The sequence below is a fragment of the Gymnodraco acuticeps genome, unplaced genomic scaffold (assembly GCF_902827175.1).
Source record: "Gymnodraco acuticeps unplaced genomic scaffold, fGymAcu1.1, whole genome shotgun sequence".
NCBI lineage: Eukaryota > Metazoa > Chordata > Actinopteri > Perciformes > Bathydraconidae > Gymnodraco > Gymnodraco acuticeps.
In genome coordinates, this window is record NW_022992336.1 from 960641 (window position 1) to 975115 (window position 14475).

Sequence of the window (14475 nt, forward strand, 5' to 3'; positions counted from 1 at the left end):
TGCTACGCTGATGACACCCAACTGTACCTCAGGATCCACCCTACCTCCTCTGCAGCCCTGCCTTCACCCACACTCACTGCCTGCCTGGAGGAGATACAGGCATGGATGAAGCAAATTTTCTTGAAACTCAACAACTCCAAGACCGAAGCCATTATAGTTGGCACCCCACACCAGGTTCGGTCATCCACCATCACCACCATCACCTGCTCCGGCCAGGACATTACCCTCTCCTCAATAGTCACCAACCTGGGTGTTAAAATACCCCATACGCCCATCTGACCTTTGAGGCCCACATTAAACAGCTGTGCAATAACTCCTTTTATCACCTCAGGAACATCGCCAAACTCCGCCCCACACTCACTCTGTCTGACGCCGAAAAGCTGGTCCATGCATTTGTCTCCTCCAGGCTGGACTACTGCAATGCACTCTTCATCGGGATCCCTAACAAAAGCATCCAGAAGCTCCAATACATTCAGAACAGCGCTGCTAGGATCCTGATGAGGGTGCGCAAATATGAACACATCACCCCCATCCTTAAAGCACTACACTGTCTACCGTGGAACTGAGGATCGAATTCAAGGTCTCCGTCCTCACCCACCAGTGTGTCCATGGAACTGCCCCTCCCTACCTCAAGGAACTCATCACCCCCCATACCTCCTTGCGGACCACCCGCTCCAGCAACTCCAACTTCCTCAAACCCCCCAGGACTAAGCTCCGTACTATGGGAGACCGGGCCTTCTGCTCGGCTGCTCCCAGTCTGTGGAATGCTCTCCCCGACCAAAGGAGAGCACCACAGACCGTGGAGGCTTTTAAAAAAGGCCTCAAAACCCATCTCTTCAAAAGAGCCTTTGCCTAGACCTTTTTATCACCCTTTTATTTATTTTTGTATTGCTTTTTATTAATTCTACCGTGTTGTGTAATGTTTATTTATACTGTTCATGCTCACTACTTGTAGCACTTCGGGATTTGAAATCAAATATGAAGTGCTTTATAAATGGAACCCATTATTATTATTATTATTATTAGATAAACAACAAACAAAAAGTAACACACCATAAAACAAGTACAAGTAAAAACAATAGATAGCTTATAAAGTACCCATGAAAATATGTCACTATGATTTGCTTTTTATTAGATGTCTGTTGACCGAGCTTTGCCGTAGACATAATTTCAACTTCATTCTCAAGTTGCTAATTGGACTTTAAACAATGGCAGGTGCTCAGAAGACATCTTGGCACTGATATTCATCATTCGGATATCTGTTGGATACATTTGAACCCCCATATTGGCCACTACCCTGAAAGGCTAAATCATCGTCAGACCAGATTAGAGTTACGGTGGATTCATAATTTATTTCCATCTGAAATCAGATTTCAATGGAATGAAACCAATATAAATCAATTAAAACAATTCAAAATGAAGTGAAACAACTAAATCTGAAAGAAAGGAGAGGGCTCCAATTGCATTTAATTGCAAAACCAACCATGGAAAAAATGCATATGAATAATTTAATTTGGATGCTAGACCATATTTTAGTTTTCAACAAGGATGCTCACACCCCAAAGCATAATATGTATACTGATGAAAAATATATAGAGAGGCTTCAGGTCACAGTAATGTAAAGCTAGCCATTAAAATAATTATAATAAATCGCCCAGTGTTCACAGCTGCATTGATTACATTTGAAGCAAATGTGACCAGTGAGATGGATGACTGAAAAACATTAGCTCAAATAAGCCTGCATTAGGGTTCACTGGGGACAACCATTTGACACCACTCCACGGGGCCCTCCAGCAACACACCTACAGTATACAAATGCAACTCCTTCAATATAGCCTATACACCTCCAAGGAGGTTTTTTTGGAGATCAAAGATTATTTCATGGATGTGTTCACATGATGTAAAAAATAATTCAAACAAATTGACTCCATGTTTTCATTCAACATTTTAATGAATACAGAAACGGGGCTGAAAAAGCCTGCAGCAAAGTTGCTTGTTTTATATTCATGTAGCAGTATAGCTTCCAATTGTTGTACAAACCTGCATTATATAAACAATTACAGCAATGCCTATTATTTTACAAGGTACAGCCATAACCGCGATGTATTATGTGATTGTCCTTCAAAATCTAAGGACATTAACAGCGTGGAAGAACAAGTAATTTAATTTGTTCAATTCTCCAAGCAACAGGGAGTGATATCTAGAGGGATGGAGAGGGGGAAGAAGGTAGAAAAAGGGAACATTGGTACATTAGGAACAGAACAACAAATTATTCAGTGTTAACATGAAAAAGGATTCATCTCCCCATCACTAACTGAAAGTACAAGTGGAGGACGAGTGAGTAATTTCAATCAGTAATTAACACAGAGTGTGTTATTGGGTCACCTGCTGCCTTCTGTTTGGCAGAATAGATAAATTATTGCTGGCTGACCTATTACATGGTAAGTTTGTGTCTGTGCCACAGGAGGACTGTTGTTAACGGGCTTCCCCCGAAGCCTGTACAAATCAGATATGCTTCTTTCAGAAGATAAACAGCTGAGTATTAAATAAGATAATGTATTTATAGTGTAACTCTGTTTCTGTGATCACTGGCCAGGCTCTGTAGAGGCTCTTTATGGATTGGGGGTTGTTACTGGGGGCTTTAACAAAATTATGAGGTGCAGATTCAACTGGTTGGAGATTTACTTGAGATAAGATAGCATGTAGTATAATCTGTGTCATACATCATATGCACTTTTTTTTTTTTTTTAAATGGCACAATAGAAATAATTGTGTAGTATATTCTGACATCAAATCCATAAACTTGGTACCCTTGTTCAATGATTATATTACATACATCGAATTCATCATGCATGTGCCGTGAGCAGATGAAACATGATTGATGATGCATGTGCAATACAAAGCAATGTTCTCACCATAAAACTGTGTACAGAGGGTTGGATGTTTATGCATTGCATCTTGGCAGCTGTGAAGTTGTTATCTTATTTCTTGTTCCATCTCACATCCACACATACAGACGCGTAAATCTTTTGTTTTACCCACCGGTCAAGGGTCCCCCTCTTTCTCTCTTTTTCTTCTCCTTTCCTTCTCCGCTTTCAAGTAGACAAATGCCTTATTTCTCCTTTACATTACAATTATATGTGGCCATATAGGGTATTATACTCTTTCTCCTTTGGACAATTGTTTAATGTCCATATTGTCAAATACTGGATTATTGGATGCAGTAAATATGAACATCACAGTTGCCCTATTTCAATGCAATATGAGACAAAAATGGAAAGATAATTGAATTTAAGGTAAATAATTTTTTTGTAAATTCTTAAATAATGACAAATAATTGAGACAAGACCTTATTTCCCCTGTGTGACCTTATCTTAAACATTAAGTCAATTGTTCGTAGAACCTATTGGGACCTATGGTGTTGATATATTATATTAGTAAAAGTTTATAAGCCAAACTGAGTCGTTACTTCCAATTTACAGGTATTCAACATGTTTTAGTTTTTTTTAGATCAAAATTAAATGCAGGCATATGTGCAGTGGAGCATTACAATGTTTATTAAAATTAGCTTACAATACAGAACTAAAACCAAAAATAGAGATTTTTTGTTTTTTTGCATTAGAAAAACTTAAAATCTTAAATACCACCTTGATTGTGATTCAAAGATAACTGAATCGATTATAAGAAATGGTGCTAAGACACATGACTTGCTCTTTGTTATTTGTGTCTGTTTTATCTCCAGGATCTTTTTGTCTCTTATCCTTATATCTGCATACAGGAGGGTTGCATAATAGAAACGAACTGAAACCGAAAACATGCCAACAACACAAAACCACAAAATACATCATGCAGGCAGGGTTGCCATCTCTCCCGTACTCTTACCGGTATATATCCCCTGTCTTGTCTACTGGACTTGGGCAGCATTGTATAATAAAACCATTATTGTTGAGTTGACATATAGCCCTGCACTGCTACCATGAATCCTGTGTGCCAAAAAAGCCACAAGGATGTCAATTTGAGCGTCAGATTAGAACACATTTTGGACAAACCACCGACTCAGCATTAATGATAGCGAACTGGATTGGGGGGTCAAAGTTTAAGGCTGTGTGAGCGAGAAGACAAATTGTTTCCACGTGCACATAAACGTAGTGTAAAAACATGGTTATTTACAATACGATATTTTAAAGAGTTTTGTAAAGATTCGAAATTTAAAAAATACTGTAAGTGAAATGATTAGCAAAGACAAAAAAATTTGATCAAATTACTGGGGATGTCTTTTTTGCCTTTGATCAGAGTCCTTTTGTATTATATGACAGCCAATGTCAAGGCTAATCCCATACTTGCCTATACAGTATGTATGTATGTATGTATGTATGTATCTAAATGTCTCAGCAGCCCATTGAAAACTAAAGCTACATCCCATACATTATATATAGCTTTGTGCTCAGTGTACATAATACACATTATATGCAACTACTATTACTAGTACACTATATGAATAGAAGAAACACAAGAATATGCAATACTAATTAATCTGACACATAACATTTGGTTCACTTAATTTAGCAAACATTTTTAAGCAAGCTAAATTACCCGAATACTGAGGCTCTGCAGCTGCCGTAGTAGACAGAACTTGATAAGTCATTATTTCATTATTGAGGTGTGTACCGGGTAATAAATCTACAAGTGGTAGTCCTCCCTGGAACTCTCTGGGTGCAAAGCCTAAGAGTAAATTATTTCCATGGTATTTGGGAGGACGAATAACAGGCAGAGCCCAGCGCACTGAAATCTGTGATGCGACCGGCTGGCCTGCATTGTTATCACCCAGGAAGAGCGCCTCTTCAACCCCTATACTAGGAAACAGCCGTGGACAGCTGCTAAAGGGAGAACTACAAACAATCCTCCTAAACCACCAAGTGTGCCAATCCAGAACAGATACAATCCGCTGACCCAGAGCCGGAGATATCTTTCTGATGACCTGGATAACCTGTCCTCTTCACACAGCAGGGTAAGGACCAATAGCTACTCCAAAAGTAAAAGGCTAGAGGGAAAGCTAACGACTGGGCCTGAAACTCTGATTGTGGGTGACTCTGCTGTAAGAGATGTAAAAAGTCTCTGAAGTAAGAACACCAAAGTAGCCTACTCTGTTTTCCCAAGGATATGGTCTCTGACTTGGCTATTGGGGCTGAACATCCGACTGTGAACAATGTGGTACTGCACATTGGAACAAATTATGTTGTGAAACAACAGTCAGAAGTGCTGAATGAAGACTTTAAATGTCAGCTCTCTAAATGCGGAGGTGTTCATCAGTGGCCCTCTACCGCCAGTCAGAAGAGGAGTGGAGAGATTCAGCAGATTGTTTGCACTGAACACGTGGCTTTCAACTGCCTGTACTGACCATTCTGTCCATTTTATTAACAATTTTAACTTTTTCTGGGACCACAGACATCTTTTTAAGGCAGATGGAGTTTGCCTGAACAAGTCAGGAGTGAAATTGTTTATCTCTAACATGTTCAACTGCCTACGTCATCAATCTGTTCCCTCTGCCAAGGACAATCAACAAGAGGAATCAAAACAAGAGAGACACAACACATCACGCAGAAAACCTTGAAGAAGTATCACTGCACCCGCCTGAGGAATGTCTTGATTATGGGAAACCTATGAGACAAATGGAGGAGTCTCCACCGCCCTTCACCCCCCCTATCACCTTTGAGGATACTCTTCCTTCACCCCCCAGCTCTCTCTACTCTCCGTTCACCCTTTCACCCTTGCCCACCCTCCTGGAGTTCGGTGACCGCATGAAGGCGATACACAGAGTTGGCACACAAATGTGTGTGTACAAAACGCAGCAAACTCTAACTGATATGTGCTGGTTCCAGGCTCAAGGGCGTATGGCACTCTCAACTCTTTCCAGGACAAGCTGGGGCCCTGCCTGCCAGTAGCTTTGCCGATATCTGTGTTGATAGGTAATAGATTGAGACCGGTGAATCAGCTTAGAAACAGGAAGCGCTCAAACATTTGTGTGAGTTTATCAAATTTAGCAGTGATTCCATGTCAGCCACATCTTGTCACAAAAAATCTGACTGATAGTGTATTTAACAAACATAAACTAGCTTTATTAAATGTCAGGTCTTTGGCAGAACATTTTTATGTTTTTAACGGAAACTTTGATTGAACAAAATAACAGTGCAGCTGTTCTTATCGAATCAACCCCTCCCAACTTTAGTTTTATGAGTCAGGAAAGAATGCATAAGAGAGGAGGTGGAGTTGCTATTTTGTTCAATGATTCCATTCAATGCAGGAAGACATCTTATGGGAACTTTGCTTCTTTTGAATATGTGGCCCTTCAGCTGAAATGCTCCTCTCGAGCTCTGTTCCTAAATATCTATAGACCACCCAAATACTGTGCAAGCTTTTTTGATGACTTTACTGATCTGCTGTCTTTAGCGTGTATTGACTTTGACCGTCTAGTCATTGTTGGTGATTTTAACATCCATGTTGACAACCCCCAGGACAGAGGGGCTAAATAACTGTTTTGTGTTCTTGATAGCTATGGACTGACTCAGCATGTGACGGAGCCCACGCACAATAAGGGGCACACTCTGGACTTAATTATCTCAAAGGGTCTGAATATCTCTAAGGTTGTGGTGACTGATGTTGCACTCTGATCATTCCTGTGTTTTCTTGGAGAGCTCTATTTCTGTTCACAAAAATGTTTAAAAAGAGGTAACCACAAAGCGATATAACTGAAAATACTAGGGAAATGTTTACTCAGAATTTTTCTTCCACACTTGCCCCTGCTAACATTGCAGTAAATGAGCTAGTAGATCATTTTAATTAATAAATTAAAAAAAATTATAGATGCCATTGCTCCAACTGAATGTGGCGGGGTGGTGCGTTTGTAAATATTAATAATATACTAAAATAAGGGATAAAGGACAGACAACGCCTACTGGGGGCTTGCACCCCAGGATATAAACACAAAAAGACAGTGAATTAGGACACAGGTTCCTTAACTATGAAGGTAGATATGGTGCAAAATGCGAGAGTGTGTAAAACCTGATGTGAGCACTTGCAGAAAAAAAATTGAGCTTGTGTGCATACATTTACACTTGTATAAAATATCCACGTAACTGTGAACCAAATGTACACTTGTATAAAATATCCATGTAACTGAACCAAATTTGAAGTCACAGAAGAAAAAAAAAGTTTTGTAGCATGTAGAAAAAAAATGAACTTAGTGATGAAATGTTCACTTGCAGAAAAATACATATTTTTTAAATATATTTTCCATTACAACTGCAACTTTATTTATTACAACCTCTCAAATCAGTCATTACAACTTGACGAATCTGCTCTGTGGCAGTATAAATCGACAAATCTGCGGTCTTGACTTTTGCTACACTTCTTGCGATAAATGTGTCGCAAAAGTAATTTTCACCGGTTGGAGCGAAGGGGCGGAGCTATCAGAACAACGAGGCTCGGGTCAGTCACACAGTCACAGCCACAGTCAGTCATGTCGAACCGGATGACTGCGTGGCTAACGGTTCGTGTCGCTACCAGTCCGCTGACATGGCGCATCAATCAACGGTAAATGTTTCCCATTACTTGCCCAGTATTACTTTGAATATTATTATTGTGATTGAGGATTAAATCCGTTTTGAAGACCACCGTTTTATATCGTGCAGTTTAGCGGCAAAATAACGTCAGTCAGCCAGCTAACGCTAGCTTTGTTGAGTTTATGCTAGCTAAACAAGTAGTGGTTGTAGTCTACAGCAGTAATTAATATATTATAGCCTACTGCTTTGGCACTAACGGTTGATAATCGTTTATGAAAATAAAACAAATTGAACTGTACTGAAATAATGACAAGTTTTATAATTGTCTTGGGCTCCTGCTGTGTTTTTAAAGCCTTTGTAAATTATCCATGCTATTTTCTATTTAGAACGAAGACTTCAGAATCTTAAAATCCCTTAACGTTTGTATGCAATTGTGCTAAATGCAACTCTGGAATCAAGCAAATATTAATATGTTTGCATGACATTAGTTATTTATATTTTGCCATCACTGAACTATACGTTTAATACATTTAAGTCAAGCTAAGGTACATGTGATGGTAGCTAGTTAGTGCTCTTACCTGTGAGGCCTCCTCCAACCAGCATAATAACCAGACTGTATCATTAAAACTAAGTACCAGTTCTAGATCCTTGACTTTAGACAAACAATTCAAAAGACAACTTGTATTTAAAGACCCATCTTTATTTGAAGGTGCCTCTTAACCTGAGATATTAGTTATACAGTAATAGTATTGACAATCTAAAAAAACTGAGCAACTCAACAGTCAACTTTATGTTTCTTATTGTCTAAAGCATTTATTATTTTCATTTTCCCCCTCTCATATTCAGTGTGGACGGATTGAGACAGCGTGGTGTCCAGAGAGCTGCAGAGACTTCATGGAGAAACCTCCGTGTGATGGACGTCCTGTCTGTTGGTTTGGAGAGGACTGAGGGTCTTTCCTCAGCAAGGAGGACCAGGCCTGATGGAGGAGCCCATGCTGGGCAAAGCTGATACCAACTGCACAGGCCTAGTCTGTCACTTTATTTGACAAAATGTGTTTACTTATACATTTAATAGGTTTACACCTTCTGTCCATATGTGCTTTTTATTTAAAACATTTGATTAACTTTTGGTTCACATTTCAATAAATTGTATTTGTATTTGCACTCCTTTCGTCCATTATTCTTACTGAAAATGTTAGATTACACATTCACATCTGACTGAAGATTGGCCCCATTTATTTCTGACGTTGCAAACTCTGCGGTACAAGGCACAGGTGATGTGAAGCTCATAAAGTGAGGCAAATAGAAATAATCAGCTGATGGAGTGTAGATGTGGAAATAGATGCATCCCATCAGCTGACTATGTTTTTCGCCACACTTTATAAGCCAGACTATAACCACCTCTTCTCTGAGGTGCAGGCAGCATCACAAACAAATGATGGTCCTGATAGACTACAACAATATTCGGTGTGCAGATCTTTTTTTTCACAATAAAAGTAGTTTCTTAGTGAATGTCCTGTACTGGTCTTAAAATCTCATAACATCAGCTTAATTTAATTTTAATTTAATATTCCTCTTGGATGTTCTTCTTGACCCTCAGAGAAGGAGAATATGTCGTGTCTTTCAGGCATGTCCTTCCCTAACAAAAATTACAGGAAACATAAAACATTATTGCAGAACAAGTGTGTTATTTATGAAAGAGGTGTGTTTATGTGTTTAGGGGCTGTTGATATAATTATTTTTTAATTGTAATCAGATTATGAATGAACAGTATGAAATTCATCAACATTGAAATATATGTTATCAAAATAATATTGAACTGTTATCAAAACGTAGTGCAACTGTAGAAGCTTGCTCTGTTGTCTCACTGAAAGAATAACTTTTACCACGTTTTTTACAGACAATATTGAGAGATAAATAGTAGCAGTTCTCACTATGTGTTAAATATCTTTGCCTTCAATACATTAAATTAGAAAGCTGACAAAGTCATATTGCTTGTTAACATCTAAATGTAACCTTTTGCATGGAAAAAAACCTCAACTTCACTGATGTGTAGGTGATCTAGTATTTAGTATTGTTTAATTAAGCAATCATACACGAGAGGCCGTTCTTTAACGTCATTATTGGTACTCCAGTACAGGCGTACGGACCTCGGCGCAAGCGCCTCGGTCCTGCCGCAGTACTGTCGTACCAATAATGACGTTAAAGAACGGCCTCAAGTGTATGATTGCGATTCTATAACACAAACTATCATTGTAATCAACAATATCGTAAAATAATTTCATAATGTTGGCTAATTTGCTCCCAAACCTTCACTTTCTGCTTGAGTTAATCTCCGTCAGAAAGTAGTTCCTATAAAGTAGTTCCCTTGGTAACGAGAGCCGATCAATCGAACACTCCTGCTTCCCCGCTTACAGTTATTAATATAATTATAGTAAATAATATATTATTAACCAATTTATTGAAAACTATTTATTGACAACAATTCTTGAATTAGGCTATTTATTTATTTATTTACATATTTAACATTTTGGCTTCAGAATGAAGGTGGATGTTCATGCTGCCATTAAACGTGCAATTTTTGAAACAACTCATGAACTCCATGCCAGACTTTTTTGCAGTTGGTGCTGTGGTGTTCACGGAAGAGGTTTCCTCCAGTGGCCGTTTGGTGTGTCCCGGACCGGCAAAAAGCGCGTTGCTCCACATTTTTCTGTTGTCCAGAGATGGAGCCCAGTAGCTGCGAAGCGATGACTCATTTTTATGCCCGCTAACAGACATGATTTCTCTGGCCTCCAACCCTGCCTCCGCCAGCCGCTGTATGCAGGTGCTTCTGACGCAATGGTTTGTGTAACGCGTAGTGCCAGCCTCTTCACTAATGCGGGTCATCATGGACCCCAGGCTGTTCACCCCCAAGAGGGCTCCATGCTATACCACACCGCATCCCCAGGCTTCACCGACTTCCTTGGATGGTGGTAGAAAGCCTTTGCTGATTCGGGCAGTGTTGATAGGTAGGCCTCGAACGAAGCTACTGGGCAAAGGGCATTGCCCGGCTCCTCAAACATTGCCCCTCTCCTGTTCTGGCGCTCCCTGTCGTTGTGGCATTTGTGATTTTTAGTTTCCTCGTTAAATGCCATCGTCACATATTTGGTGCCTTAAGGATAATAAAAAAAAAAAAACGAATGTTAGGCAAGTTTGACCTTATGAAGCAACAACAAAGATAATAACAATGATGAAATAATAATAATAATAATAATAATAAGAACAATATAATAAGAACAATAATAATAATAATAATAATAGCCTGATAATAATAAGTTTGTAGGCTTAATGCGTGTTTGATCAACTCACCTGCAGAATCTCGTTTAACAACGAAAGATTGTGGAGTGAGTTTCCTTAGGCCCTCCTTTCCCCTTCTTCCGAAATGCAGTTGGATATCGAACCACACCTGTAATGTAATGTAGGAAATGTCTACTGTAAAAACAATTTCCTTGCGGATCAATAAAGTAGCTATTATTATGCTATTATTATTATTACCTTGTTGAGGAGGCCCCGTGGTGTGTTTGGGTCCATGGCCCGGGACTTCCTCAGGATTTCGAGGTCCTCATTGGTGATAGCGGGATGGTGTTCAGTTTTGTCCTGCCCAGTCCTTCTGAGTGACTTGATGAGTCCGGAGAACACGTTATTTGAGGTGGTAAACTCATTGTCTTTCATCAAACACCATGCCCGGCTGTACGGAGGGTCATTAACGAAGCGGTTGATCCCAGCTCTCAAACTGACATAGGTACTAATAGCGTACTGCTGGCCCTTAGTGTTTCTAACACTTCCATAAAACTGGCGAAGTAAGCTGTTTAGCTCCGGCTTGGACACTGTTCCGAAATCCACCATTTTCTCCTGGGTTTTTAAGAACGCTTTGAGACATTTGACAGCCCAGGTAGTTGACGACAATGTACTCTTTTCGTTGCGACTTTTTTCCAACGCACTCAGCTCGTCAGTTGAAACAGCCGCAAATCTTTCGTTGGTTTTGTGGGATGTGTCCATGTCCAACCATTCACCCATACTGAGGCCCCCCAACAAATCAAAATTAACTATAAAATCTGACATTTTGTAGCTAACGATTTTCCAATGAGAGACAATGTAACAATGTAACGGCTGTGTGTCGCTATGGAAACCACTACTTCTCCGCTGCTTTCTTGTTCCAGTTTGCAGTTAGCTTTTGAATTGTGGTACTTTTCCAGTTGGTCTACCTGCTCTTCACGTAGCTCTGCATGTTGTCGTTTAGGTGCTTTTTTTTCTAGGCACTCCTCAATCCAGTCCTCCACAGTAAGACCCCCCCGGAGGTTGAAGATAATCTTAAATGTTTCCATATCATGTTTGGAAGTTTGTTTCGTAACGTAAAAAGGAGGGTTTCTGCCCCGTTACTTCTCCGCTGCTTTCTTGTTCCAGTTCGAAAAGCAAGCAGTTTGCTTTTCAGGCCAAGGGTATACCGTTTTTCTGAGACGCGGAGGGATACTAACTTGTTGTGAAAAGGCACGTTCTATTTGACCGTTCTTTGATCGTGGAATCAAACACGCCTATTGACCAATCAGAGAGCTTGCTCACACCTATGTGTTATAGAATGGAATGTATATCAGTGTATTCAAGTCAATACTTCATTCATTTAAACCAATATGTTTCTTGATTCTTTGTACAGTATGAAAAAAGAGTCTTTGTACCTGAGCTGAAGTTCACTGCTGTGAGGAGTCCAGTTCTGTCTCTCACTCTGGTCCAGCCAGTCTGCATCACCTGGACACCTTAAACAAACAGATATATATATATATATATATATATATATATATATATATATATATATATATATATATATATATATATATGTAAAGAACCATGTGTACAAACAATATAACTGATTCTCTTCTGTTGAACATGTTGGATTGGGTATTGTCCGAGTCAGGGTCCTTTTTATTTTACTGTAACTTTGGAAATTGTGTTACCAATGCTTACTGTTTATTTGATATCAATTTGGTAATACAATTAATAAAAACAACAAGGTTTGGGTTCGTTCTTCAGATGACTGTGACGTTAACGTGTAAGCTGTAGTGCCGAGAGCTATGGAGTCAGAGGCGGTGCAAGGAAGGTGCAAGAATAGTAATTTATTCACAAGCTGTAAAGGACATGTTGTCGGGTCGCAGCCTGGGTCGACAAGAGAGAGCCAAGAGGGTACACACTATTTATAGGTAACCCATAACATGTCCGTGTGGGAACAATAACCGCAACTGTAGTTCCAAGTTTGAATTATGTCCCAGTGGTTAAATAGGTGGTCACCACACAAGCCCCCCCAGAATTCAAACATGGCCAAAAAAAATATATCCCCACATCCGTGGAGGAAGCACCACAAGGGCCGAGGAGGGTGGGGCCGCAGGTGAGGACCGGGCCATGGAACGGGCCACGAAAGGGGGCCGCAGGAGAGGGCAGGGGCCCTAACGAGGGCGAGGGCACCCACACCGGGGGCGGGCCGTCGTAAGGGGGCCGCAGTAGGTGTCGCGGAGAACCCAGCAGGAAAGAGCGCAACCCGGCCGCAGGCAGACGCACAACGGCGGCGGGCACGAAGTCCTCGGCAGGCGTCGAGGTATCCCCGGAAGAGAGGAGCAGTCCCCCCGGGAGGAAGGAGCACAACCCGGCTGCAGGCAGACGTGCAACGGCGGCGGGCACGAAGTCCTCGGCAGGTGTCGAGGTATCCCCGGGAAGCAGGAGAGCAACCCGGCCGCAGGCAGAAGTGCCGCGGCGGCGGGCATGAAGTCCTCAGCAGGTGCTGAGGCATGGGAAGCAGGAGAGGCCAGACAGGGTCCCGGAGTGGGCCACCCATGGGCCGATGGAGCATGGGTGACGTCCGGAACTGTCGAGGCGAGAGGGGGTCCAGGAGTGCGCCACCCAGGCGCCGATGAACGTGAGTGGCGTCTGGATATCCCCGGAAGGCAGGAGAGGCCAGACAGGCTCCGGAGCGCGCCACCCACGGGCCGATGGCAGCATGGGCGACGTCCAAAACCGTCGAGGCGAGGTCCAGGAGTGCACCACCCAGGCGTCGATGAAAACATGAGTGGCGTCTGGAACCGCCGTGGAGGTGGTGAAAAAGGTGAGAGTGTCCACATGAGGTCAACCGGCTGGTCGAACCTCCTCTCCGGTACCAGAAAAAAAAAAAAAAAAACTCAAAAGGGCTGATAGCCGTTAGCACTAGCCGTCGTTAGCCCCACGTGGTTAGCCGCTAGCTGGCAGCCATGGGTAGCTGCCAGCCGTCGTTAGCCCCACGTGGTTAGCAGCCGGGACGTGCAGCCGCACGCCCCGAAGAACAAACCCACGAGGTAGCAATGGGGTTGCTGGTCGACCCAGCAGGTCGTGCATCGTCCCCCCGTTGGATAGAAAGCCGATGCGGGAACGGCGAGCAACGTCTCCAGCCTTCTGCGGAGCGCGCACCGAGCCTCAGTCCGCGTGCCGGTGGCAGCCACGGACGTCTCCAATCAAACCCCGGCATTTCGAGAAAGGAACTCGAGTTCCTTTTGCCGTGTTCGGCTCCGTCCCGGAAACTTCTCAAGACGTATCAGGGTCACCAGTGTAGTGCCGAGAGATATGGAGTCAGAGGCGGTGCAAGGAAGGTGCAAGAATAGTAATTTGACCGCAGATTCGTCGATTTATACTGCCACAGAGCAGATTCGTCAAGTTGTAATGACTGATTTGAGAGGTTGTAATAAATAAAGTTGCAGTTGTAATGGAAAATATATTTAAAAATATGTATCTTTCTGCAAGTGAACATTTCATAACTAAATTCATTTTTTTTATACAAGTTACAAAACTTTTTTTTTTCTTCTGTGACTTCACATTTGGTTCACAGTTATGTGGATATTTTTTACAAGTGTAAATTTGGTTC